Raw genomic sequence first — 12502 nt, 5'->3', positions numbered from 1 at the left:
AGTATAAAACTGTTTAAAAACTTACTTAGAAGCTGTCAGTTTGGCTCTGTTGAAAAGGTAGCTGGAAAGCCCACTGCAAGTGGGAAATAAGACACTCCCCCTCCCCCTTCTTTTGCATATGAAAAGACCCTTTACACAAACAAGAGCAAGCTGGAGTAGGTAGCTGACGGTATTCTCATAAAACTTTGGGGCTTGGTTAGGAGTCTGAAAATCAGAGCAATGTTATTTAAAAATAAGCAAAACTATACATTTATTTAAAAAAAAAAACTTTATGGGTTTTATAAAAAGATCATCTACAAAACATTTATGCAAAGAAAAAAATGAGTGTATAATGTCCCTTTAAGTTAGAGTTGTGCAATATCTAGAAACTTCTAAGCAGCTCAGCACAGGGGTGGACATATCTCAGCAGTGACTTTTACATTTACTTTGTTCTTACTTGCAGAGCATACCTACATAGCCTCAGAAGTAGCAGTGCATTACTGTGGAATCGCTTGTGTTAACTACACACATATGCCTCTTGTCTTTGGCTCACCAAATATAGTAAGGCATTGCTGCTCTGAAAGTGACTTTACTTTTGTAATATAAGTGGTTTTTCAATAATAAAATGTGCTACAATCGAGCATTTTCTTTTTGCACATGTGTGTCCCTTTAATGCTATTGGCAGCTAGACAGAAACTTAATCTGATTGCAACAATGTGATATATGTTTTATGTAATAAGTGACTGATTATAAATGAGAGCAGATATGCTGTGAATGTTTTTTTTTTTCTTCAATTATTTATAACCTTATGATGTAACTAAACATTTGAAATACTGTTTCTGTGACAATATTAAAGTATACTCATTCTTTACAATTTCTTATGAAGAGTGGGTTTGTATGTTTTCAAGTAAATCATCTGATATAACCTGTTCTGTGCCAAAAATGGGCGGGTTTTCTTAAAATGGTTGTACATTATTTTAAAAATTTGTTGTTAGCACAAGATGGCAGCAGTGTTTGCAACAATGGGCTACAATTATAGACGCCTGATGAGAGGCCTACTCAAGAATTTGTGTTTAAAAAGATAGATAATCCCTTTATTACACATTCCCACACTTTTTACCTCTGTGATTGCAGCTAAGCCTCTGCAGACTGCCCCCTTATTTCAGTTCTTTTGACAAACTTACATTTTAGCAAAGCTAACTCTAAATAACTCCATGGGAGTGAGCACAATTATACCTCTATGACACACATGAGCTAACACCCTCTAGCTGTTTAAACTGTCAAAATGCACTGAGATAAGATATGGCCTTCAACTGCTTAGAAATTAGCATATGAACCTACCTTGGGTTAGCTTTCAACAAATAATACCAAGTGAACAAAGCAAATTTAATGATAAAAGTAAATTGGAAAGTTGTTTAAAATTGAATGCCCTATCTGAATCATTAAAGAGAGAGAGTTCATGTTCAAATTCCTAAGTTTCTAACGGCTAGATTTAGAGTTTTGTCGGTAACGACTTGCGTAGCTAACGCATGCTTTTTTTCCCCCGCACCTTTTAAATACCGCTGGTATTTAGAGTTCACAGAATGGCTACGTTAGGCTCCAAAAAAGGAGCGTAGAGCATAATTTACCGCCACTGCAACTCTCAATACCAGCGGTGCTTACGGACGCAGCCAGCTTCAAAAACGTGCTCGTGCACGATTCCCCCATAGGAAACAATGGGGCAGTTTGAGCTGAAAAAAACCTAACACCTGCAAAAAAGCAGCGTTCAGCTCCTAACGCAGCCCCATTGTTTCCTATGGGGAAACACTCTCTAAGTCTGCATCTAACACCTTAACATGTACCCCGAGTCTAAACACCCCTAACCTTACACTTATTAACCCCTAATCTGCCGCCCCCGCTATCGCTGACCCCTGCATATTATTATTAACCCCTAATCTGCCGCTCCGTACACCGCCGCAACCTACATTATACCTATGTACCCCTAATCTGCTGCCCCTAACACCGCCGACCCCTATATTATATTTATTAACCCCTAATCTGCCCCCCACAACGTCGCCGCCAGCTACCTACAATAATTAACCCCTAATCTGCCGACCGGACCTCACCGCTACTATAATAAATGTATTAACCCCTAATCCGCCTCACTCCCCCCTCAATAACCCTATAATAAATAGTATTAACCCCTAATCTGCCCTCCCTAACATCGCTGACACCTAACTTCAAGTATTAACCCCTAATCTGCCGACCGGACCTCGCCGATACTCTATTAAATTTATTAACCCCTAAAGCTAAGTCTAACCCTAACACTAACACCCCCCTAAGTTAAATATAATTTTTATCTAACGAAATAAATTAACTCTTATTAAATAAATTAATCCTATTTAAAGCTAAATACTTACCTGTAAAATAAACCCTAATATAGCTACAATATAAATAATAATTATATTGTAGCTATTTTAGGATTAATATTTATTTCTCCTGTTAAGTGTAGTCAGTCCACGGGTCATCATTACTTATGGGATATTAACTCCTCCCCAACAGGAAGTGCAAGAGGATCACCCAAGCAGAGCTGCTATATAGCTCCTCCCCTCTACGTCACACCCAGTCATTCTCTTGCACCCAACTAATAGATAGGATGTGTGAGAGGACTGTGGTGATTAAACTTAGTTTTTTATATCTTCAATCAAAAGTTTGTTATTTTAAACGGCACCGGAGTGTGTTGTTTTCTTCTCAGGCAGAATTTGAAGAAGAATCTACCTGAGTTTTTGTGTATGATCTTAGCGGACGTAACTAAGATCCATTTGCTGTTCTCGGCCATTCTGAGGAGTAAGGTAACTTCAGATCAGGGGACAGCGGGCAGGTTCACCTGCAAAGAGGTATGTTGCAGTATATTATTTTCTAAGGAATGGAATTGACTGAGAAAGTACTGCTAATACCGATATAATGTAAGTACAGCCTTAAATGCAGTAGTAGCAACTGGTATCAGGCTGATATGTATGTATGTTTACACTTAAAGTATTTCTGGGGAATGGCACTTCACTGGGAAAATACTGTATGCATATAACTTTTAGCCTAACTTGCAGTGTGAGCGACTAGCAGCAGGCTTTTAATGACATTTCATAAATTAGATTTTAAACGTTTGCTGGCATGTTAAATCGTTTAATTATCTGAGGTACTTGGTGAAAAATTGTTTGGGTGTTATTTTCCACATGGCTGTCGTTTGTTTTAAATTAAAACAGTTTACTGAGCTTCCCTCACTGTTGTAGTGTGAGTGGGAGGGGCCTATTTTGGCGCTTTAACTACGCATCAGAAATTCAGTCACAGTCTGCCTTTTTCTCCCTGCATGATCCAGGACGTCTCCACAGAGCTCAGGGGTCTTCAAAACTAGTTTTGAGGGAGGTAATCACTCACAGCAGACCTGTGAGACTGTGCTTTGACTGTGATAAAAACGCTTATATTTTCAATTGTTATCCGTTTTTTTCTGATATTAAGGGTTAATCATCCATTGCTAAGGAGTGCAATCCTTTGCTAAATTTGGTTTCTATAACTAATCCGGTTCATTGTTTTTCAACTGTGACAGTTTTTGTGTGCTTCTTAAAGGCACAGTAACGTTTTTACATATTGCTTGTAAATTTAGTTGAAAAGTATTTCCAAGCTTGCTAGTCTAATTGCTAGTTTGTTTAAACATGTCTGACACAGAGGAATCTCTTTGTGCAATATGTTCAAAAGCCAAGGTGGAGCCCAATAGAAATTTATGTACTAATTGCATTGATGCTACTTTAAATAAAAGTCAATCTGTATATGTTAAGCAACATTCACCAGACAACGAGGGGGAAGTTATGCCGACTAACTCTCCTCACGTGTCAGTACCTGCATCTCCCGCTCAGGAGGTGCGTGATATTGTAACGCCAAGTACATCAGGGCGGCCATTACAAATCACTCTACAAGACATGGCTAATGTTATGACTGAAGTTTTGTCTAAATTGCCAGAACTTAGGGGTAAAAGAGATCACTCTGGGATGAGAACAGAGTATGCTGATAATGCTAGGGCCATGTCTGATACTGCGTCACAATTTGCAGAGCATGAGGACGGAGAGCTTCATTCTGCGGGTGACGGATCTGATCCAAATAAACTGGATTCAGACATTTCAAATTTTAAGTTTAAGCTGGAAAACCTCCGTGTATTACTAGGGGAGGTGTTAGCGGCTCTGAATGATTGTAACACAGTTGCAATCCCAGAGAAAATGTGTAGGTTGGATAAATATTTTGCGGTACCGACGAGTACTGACGTTTTTCCTATACCTAAGAGACTTACTGAAATTGTTACTAAGGAGTGGGATAGACCCGGTGTGCCTTTCTCACCCCCTCCTATATTCAGAAAAATGTTTCCGATAGACGCCACCACACGGGACTTATGGCAAACGGTCCCTAAGGTGGAGGGAGCAGTTTCTACTTTAGCTAAGCGTACCACTATTCCGGTGGAGGATAGTTGTGCCTTTTCAGATCCAATGGATAAAAAGTTAGAGGGTTACCTTAAGAAAATGTTTGTTCAACAAGGTTTTATATTACAACCCCTTGCATGCATTGCGCCTGTCACGGCTGCAGCAGCATTTTGGTTTGAGTCTCTGGAAGAGACCCTTGACTCAGCGACATTAGATGAGATTTCACACAAGCTTAAAACCCTTAAGCTAGCTAATTCATTTATTTCTGATGCCGTAGTACATTTAACTAAACTTACGGCTAAGAATTCCGGATTCGCCATTCAGGCACGCAGAGCGATGTGGCTAAAATCCTGGTCAGCTGATGTAACTTCTAAATCGAAATTGCTTAACATACCTTTCAAGGGGCAGACTTTATTCGGGCCCGGTTTGAAAGAAATTATCGCTGATATTACGGGAGGTAAAGGCCATGCCCTGCCTCAAGACAGAGCCAAACCTAGGGCTAGACAGTCTAATTTTCGTGCCTTTCGTAACTTCAAGGCAGGAGCAGCATCAACTTCCTCTGCTCCAAAACAGGAAGGAGCTGTTGCTCGCTACAGACAAGGCTGGAAACCTAACCAGACCTGGAATAAGGGCAAGCAGGCCAGAAAACCTGCTGCTGCCCCTAAGACAGCATGAAGTGAGGGCCCCCGATCCGGAAACGGATCTAGTGGGGGGCAGACTCTCTCTCTTCGCCCAGGCTTGGGCAAGAGATGTCCAGGATCCCTGGGCGTTGGAGATCATATCTCAGGGATATCTTCTGGACTTCAAAGCTTCTCCTCCACAAGGGAGATTTCACCTTTCAAGGTTGTCAACAAACCAGATAAAGAAAGAGGCGTATCTACGCTGTGTACAAGACCTTTTACTAATGGGAGTGATCCATCCAGTTCCGCGGTCGGAACACGGACAAGGGTTTTACTCAAATCTGTTTGTGGTTCCCAAAAAAGAGGGAACCTTCAGACCAATATTGGATTTAAAGATCCTAAACAAATTCCTAAGAGTTCCATCGTTCAAGATGGAAACTATTCGGACAATCTTACCCATGATCCAAAGAGGTCAGTACATGACCACAGTGGATTTAAAGGATGCTTACCTTCACATACCGATTCACAGAGAACATTACCGGTATCTAAGGTTTGCCTTCCTAGACAGGCATTACCAGTTTGTAGCTCTTCCCTTCGGGTTGGCTACAGCTCCAAGAATCTTTACAAAGGTTCTGGGCTCTCTTCTGGCGGTACTAAGACCGCGAGGAATTTCGGTAGCTCCGTACCTAGACGACATTCTGATACAAGCGTCAAGCTTTCAAACTGCCAAGTCTCATACAGAGTTAGTACTGGCATTTCTAAGGTCGCATGGGTGGAAAGTGAACGAGGAGAAGAGTTCTCTCTTACCACTCACAAGAGTTCCCTTATAGATTCTGTAGAAATGAAAATTTACCTGACAGAGGACAGGTTAACAAAGCTTCTAAATGCTTGCCGTGCCCTTCATTCCATTCAACACCCGTCAGTGGCTCAATGCATGGAGGTAATCGGCTTAATGGTAGCGGCAATGGACATAGTTCCTTTTGCACGCTTGCACCTCAGACCGCTGCAATTGTGCATGCTAAGTCAGTGGAATGGGGATTACTCAGATTTGTCCCCTACGCTGAATCTGGATCAAGAGACCAGAGATTCTCTTCTATGGTGGCTTTCTCGGCCACATCTGTCCAGGGGGATGCCCTTCAGCAGGCCAGACTGGACAATTGTAACTACAGACGCCAGCCTACAAGGTTGGGGCGCTGTCTGGAATTCCCTGAAGGCTCAGGGATCATGGACTCAAGAGGAGAGTCTCCTTCCAATAAACATTCTGGAATTGAGAGCAGTTCTCAATGCCCTTCTGGCTTGGCCTCAGTTAGCAACTCTGAGGTTCATCAGGTTTCAGTCGGACAACATCACGACTGTGGCTTACATCAACCATCAGGGAGGGACAAGGAGTTCCTTAGTGATGATGGAAGTATCAAAGATAATTCGCTGGGCAGAGTCTCACTCTTGCCACCTGTCAGCGATCCACATCCCAGGAGTGGAGAACTGGGAGGCGGATTTCCTAAGTCGCCAGACTTCTCACCCGGGGGAGTGGGAACTTCATCCGGAGGTCTTTGCCCAAATACTTCGACGTTGGGGCAAACCAGATATGGATCTCATGGCGTCTCGCCAGAACGCCAAGCTTCCTCGTTACGGGTCCAGGTCCAGGGACCGGGGAGCGGTCCTGATAGATGCCTTGACAGCACCTTGGACCTTCAGGATGGCTTATGTGTTTCCACCCTTCCCGATGCTTCCTCGTTTGATTGCCAGGATCAAACAGGAGAAAGCATCGGTGATTCTAATAGCGCCTGCGTGGCCACGCAGAACCTGGTATGCAGATCTAGTGGACATGTCATCCTGTCCACCTTGGTCTCTGCCTCTGAGACAGGACCTTCTAATTCAGGGTCCTTTCAAACATCAAAATCTGATTTCTCTGAAACTGACTGCATGGAAATTGAACGCTTGATTTTATCAAAGCGTGGATTTTCGGAGCCAGTAATTGATACCTTAATACAGGCTAGGAAACCTGTTACCAGGAAAATTTACCATAAGATATGGCGTAAATACTTACACTGGTGCGAATCCAAGAGTTACTCATGGAGTAAGGTTAGGATTCCTAGGATATTGTCTTTTCTACAAGAAGGTTTAGAAAAGGGTTTATCTGCAAGTTCTTTAAAGGGACAGATCTCAGCTCTGTCCATCCTTTTACACAAGCGTCTGTCAGAAGTTCCAGACGTTCAAGCTTTTTGTCAGGCTTTGGCTAGAATTAAGCCTGTGTTTAAGACTGTAGCTCCACCGTGGAGCTTAAACTTAGTTCTTAACGTTTTACAGGGTGTTCCGTTTGAACCTCTTCATTCCATTGATATCAGGCTATTATCTTGGAAAGTTCTGTTTTTAATGGCTATTTCCTCGGCTCGTAGAGTCTCTGAGTTATCAGCCTTACATTGTGATTCTCCTTATCTGATTTTTCATTCAGATAAGGTAGTTCTGCATACTAAACCTGGGTTCCTACCTAAGGTAGTCACTAACAAGAATATCAATCAAGAGATTGTTGTTCCATCATTGTGTCCTAACCCTTCTTCAAAGAAGGAACGACTTCTGCACAATCTAGATGTAGTCCGTGCCCTGAAATTTTATTTACAGGCAACTAAAGATTTTCGCCAAACTTCTTCCCTGTTTGTCGTTTATTCTGGACAGAGGAGAGGTCAAAAAGCATCTGCTACCTCTCTATCCTTTTGGCTTCGTAGCATAATACGTTTAGCCTATGAGACTGCTGGACAGCAACCTCCTGAAAGGATTACAGCTCATTCTACTAGAGCTGTGGCTTCCACTTGGGCCTTTAAGAATGAGGCCTCTGTTGAACAGATTTGCAAGGCTGCAACTTGGTCTTCTCTTCATACTTTTTCCAAATTTTCCAAATTTGACACTTTTGCTTCTTCGGAGGCTGTTTTTGGGAGAAAGGTTCTTCAGGCAGTGGTTCCTTCCGTATAGAGATCCTGCCTGTCCCTCCCGTCATCCATGTACTTAGCTTTGGTATTGGTATCCCATAAGTAATGATGACCCGTGGACTGACTACACTTAACAGGAGAAAACATAATTTATGCTTACCTGATAAATTCCTTTCTCCTGTAGTGTAGTCAGTCCACGGCCCGCCCTGTTTTTACGGCAGGTCTAAATTTTTAAATTATACTCCAGTCACCACTGCACCCTATAGTTTCTCCTTTCTCGTTTGGTTCTCGGTCGAATGACTGGGTGTGACGTAGAGGGGAGGAGCTATATAGCAGCTCTGCTTGGGTGATCCTCTTGCACTTCCTGTTGGGGAGGAGTTAATATCCCATAAGTAATGATGACCCGTGGACTGACTACACTACAGGAGAAAGGAATTTATCAGGTAAGCATAAATTATGTTTTTACAGGCAACTTTGTAATTATTTTAACCAGGTACAATAGCTATTAAATAGTTAATAACTATTTAATAGCTACCTAGTTAAAATAATTACAAAATTACCTGTAAAATAAATCCTAACCTAAGTTACAATTAAACCTAACACTACACTATCAATAAATTAATTACATAAAATACCTACAAATAAATACAATTAAATAAACTAACTAAAGTACAAAAAATAAAAAAAGAACTAAGTTACAAAAAATAAAAAAATAATTTACAAACATTAGAAAAATATTACAACAATTTTAAGCTAATTACACCTACTCTAAGCCCCCTAATAAAATAACAAAGCCCCACAAAATAAAAAAAAATGCCCTACCCTATTCTAAAATTAAAATAGAAAAGCTCTTTTACCTCTTAAAAGGGCCTTTTGCGGGGCATGCCCCAAAGAAAACAGCTCTTTTGCCTGTAAAAAAACCCATACAATACCCCCCCAAAATTACAACCCACCACCCACAAACCCCTAATCTAACCCAAACCCCCCTTAAATAAACCTAACACTAAGCCCCTGAAGATCATCCTACCTTATCTTCACCACGCCGGGTATCACCGATCGGTCCAGGCTCCGAAGTCTTCATCCAAGCCCAAGCGGGGGCTGAAGATGTCCATGATCCGGCTGAAGTCTTGGCCCAAGCGGGGGCTGAAGATGTCCATGATCCGGATGAAGTCTTGGCCCAAGTGGGGGCTGAAGATGTCCATGATCTGGCTGAAGTCTTGATCCAAGCGGGAGCTGAAGAGGTCCATGATCCGGCTGAAGTCTTCTATCAAGCGGCATCTTCAATCTTCTTTCTTCCGGATCCATCTTCATCCCGCCGACGCGGAACATCCTTCTTCACTGACGACTTCCCGACGAATGACGATTCCTTTAAGGGACGTCATCCAAGATGGCGTCCCTCGAATTCCGATTGGCTGATAGGATTCTATCAGCCAATCGGAATTAAGGAAGGAAAATTCTGATTGGCCGATGGAATCAGCCAATCAGATTCAAGTTCAATCCGATTGGTTGATTGGATCAGCCAATCGGATTGAACTTGAATCTGATTGGCTGATTCTATCAGCCAATCAGAATTTTCCTACCTTAATTCCGATTGGCTGATAGAATCCTATCAGCCAATCGGAATTCGAGGGACGCCATCTTGGATGACGTCCCTTAAAGGAACTGTCATTCGTTGGGAAGTCGTCGGTGAAGAAGGATGTTCCGCATCGGCGGGATGAAGATGGATCCGGAAGAAAGAGGATTGAAGATGCCGCTTGATAGAAGACTTCAGCCGGATCATGGACCGCTTCAGCTCCCGCTTGGATCAAGACTTCAGCCGGATCATGGACATCTTCAGCCCCCGCTTGGGCCAAGACTTCAGCCGGATCATGGACATCTTCAGCCCCCGCTTGGGCTTGGATGAAGACTTCGGAGCCTGGACCGATCGGTGATACCCGGCGTGGTGAAGATAAGGTAGGATGATCTTCAGGGGCTTAGTGTTAGGTTTATTTAAGGGGGGTTTGGGTTAGATTAGGAGTATGTGGGTGGTGGGTTTTAATGTTGGGGGGGGGTATTGTATGTTTTTTTTTACAGGCAAAAGAGCTGTTTTCTTTGGGGCATGCCCCGCAAAAGGCCCTTTTAAGGGCTGGTAAGGTAAAAGAGCTTTTCTATTTTCATTTTAGAATAGGGTAGGGCATTTTTTTTATTTTGGGGGGCTTTGTTATTTTATTAGGCTTAGAGTAGGTGTAATTAGCTTAAAATTGTTGTAATATTTTTCTAATGTTTGTAAATTATTTTTTTATTTTTTGTAACTTAGTTCTTTTTTTATTTTTTGTACTTTAGTTAGTTTATTTAATTGTATTTATTTGTAGGTATTTTATGTAATTAATTTATTGATAGTGTAGTGTTAGGTTTAATTAACTTAGGTTAGGATTTATTTTACAGGTAATTTTGTAATTATTTTAACTAGGTAGCTATTAAATAGTTATTAACTATTTAATAGCTATTGTACCTGGTTAAAATAATTACAAAGTTGCCTGTAAAATAAATATTAATCCTAAAATAACTACAATATAATTATTATTTATATTGTAGCTATATTAGGGTTTATTTTATAGGTAAGTATTTAGCTTTAAATAGGATTAATTTATTTAATAAGAGTTAATTTATTTCGTTAGATAAAAATTATATTTAACTTAGGGGGGTGTTAGGGTTAGACTTAGCTTTAGGGGTTAATAAATTTAATAGAGTAGCAGTGAGGTCCGGTCGGCAGATTAGGGGTTAATACTTGAAGTTAGGTGTCGGTGATGTTAGGGAGGGCAGATTAGGGGTTAATACTATTTATTATAGGGTTATTGAGGCGGGAGTGAGGCGGATTAGGGGTTAATACATTTATTATAGTAGCGGTGAGGTCCGGTCGGCAGATTAGGGGTTAATAATTGTAGGTAGGTGGTGGCGACATTGGGGGTGGCAGATTAGGGGTTAATAAATATAATATAGGGGTCGGCTGTGTTAGGGGCAGCAGATTAGGGGTACATAAGGATAACGTAAGTGGCGGCGGTGTGCGGTCGGCAGATTAGGGGTTAAAAAAATTTAATAGAGGGGCGGCGATGTGTGGGGACCTCGGTTTAGGGGTACATAGGTAGTTTATGGGTGTTGGTTTACTTTAGAGCACAGTAGTTAAGAGCTTTATGAACCGGCGTTAGCCCAGAAAGCTCTTAACTCCTGGCTTTTTTCTGCGACTGGAGTTTTGTCGTTAGATTTCTAACGTTCACTTCAGCCAAGACTCTAAATACCGGCGTTAGAAAGATCCCATTGAAAAGATAGGATACGCAAATGGCGTAGGGGATCTGCGGTATGGAAAAGTCGCGGCTGGAAAGTGAGCGTTAGACCTTTACCTACACAACTCTAAATACCAGCGGGCGGTAAAAACTAGCGTTAGGAGCCTCTAACGCTGGTTTTGACGGCTAACGCAGAACTCTAAATCTAGACGTTAGTTTTTCTAGTCTTTCATTAGTGGGCGTTCCTTCAATTAAGATATATTGCTGTGTTAATTTCTGCAACACATTATATTTTGCAAAGTAAATGAAAACCAATAACACCTCAGAAGAGTACTTATTACAACCACAACAGGAAATAAAACAATTGCATGTATGGGTTATTAGCTTAAAGTAGCATTGCTGAAATACCTCACAGATCGAGAGGGTGGCTGTGAGCACTTTAGGGAGCTCTAGAGGGTTGTGGTTTTTCACCTAAACCCAATGATGTAGTCTGCAGAAGAGCAAACGCTCCCTCCAACCTAATGTCTGGCCCCCTCATGATTATCTCTTGCTTTTTCACCAGCACTTTGCCCAACCCTGCTTGACTCCACCCACAGCAAGATCAGCACCATCTACATAGGGTGACCATATTGCCACTTTAAAAAGGGACACATAGGAAAAATACATATGCCAGGGTTCTTATACAAAACATTTCTTTAAACAGCCCTGAAAACCTCTTATCCTCTTAGCCTCTTATCATCGTGCTCACTTCCGTGTAGTTACTAATGTGCCACAGGAGCATTATATAGTCATAACTAGAGAGCACTACTGCCCACCGTGCACTTTATTTAGGGCCCCTCCTGAGACAAATCTGAAATCTGAAGTTACTTTTGAGTTAAATGGTATGACCGGGATGGGATGAGATTGTGAGTGTGTGTGAGTGTGTCTATCTGTGTGTGTGCCTATCTGTGTGCGTCTACGTGAATGTCTGTGTGTGTGTTTGTGTGTGTGTCTGCATACAAGTGCGTAGTTACTTTTGAGTTTAATACTTTAACCAGGAATGAGATGAGATTGTGAGTGTGTGTCTATCTGTGTGTATGTGTCTGTATGTGTGTCTATGTATGTCTTTGTGTGTTTGTCTCTTTGTGTGTCTGTGTGTGAGTGTGAAGTTACTTTTGAGTTTAATAGTTTGACTAGGGATGAGATGAGATTGAGAGTGTGTGTGTCTATATGAGTGTATGTGTGAGTGTCTGTGTGTGCCTTTCTGTGTGTGTCTGCATGTGAGTGTAAAGTTACTT

The sequence above is a fragment of the Bombina bombina genome, chromosome 6 (genome assembly GCF_027579735.1).
Source record: "Bombina bombina isolate aBomBom1 chromosome 6, aBomBom1.pri, whole genome shotgun sequence".
Lineage (NCBI taxonomy): Eukaryota > Metazoa > Chordata > Amphibia > Anura > Bombinatoridae > Bombina > Bombina bombina.
Note: the sequence above shows the minus strand (reverse complement) of the source record.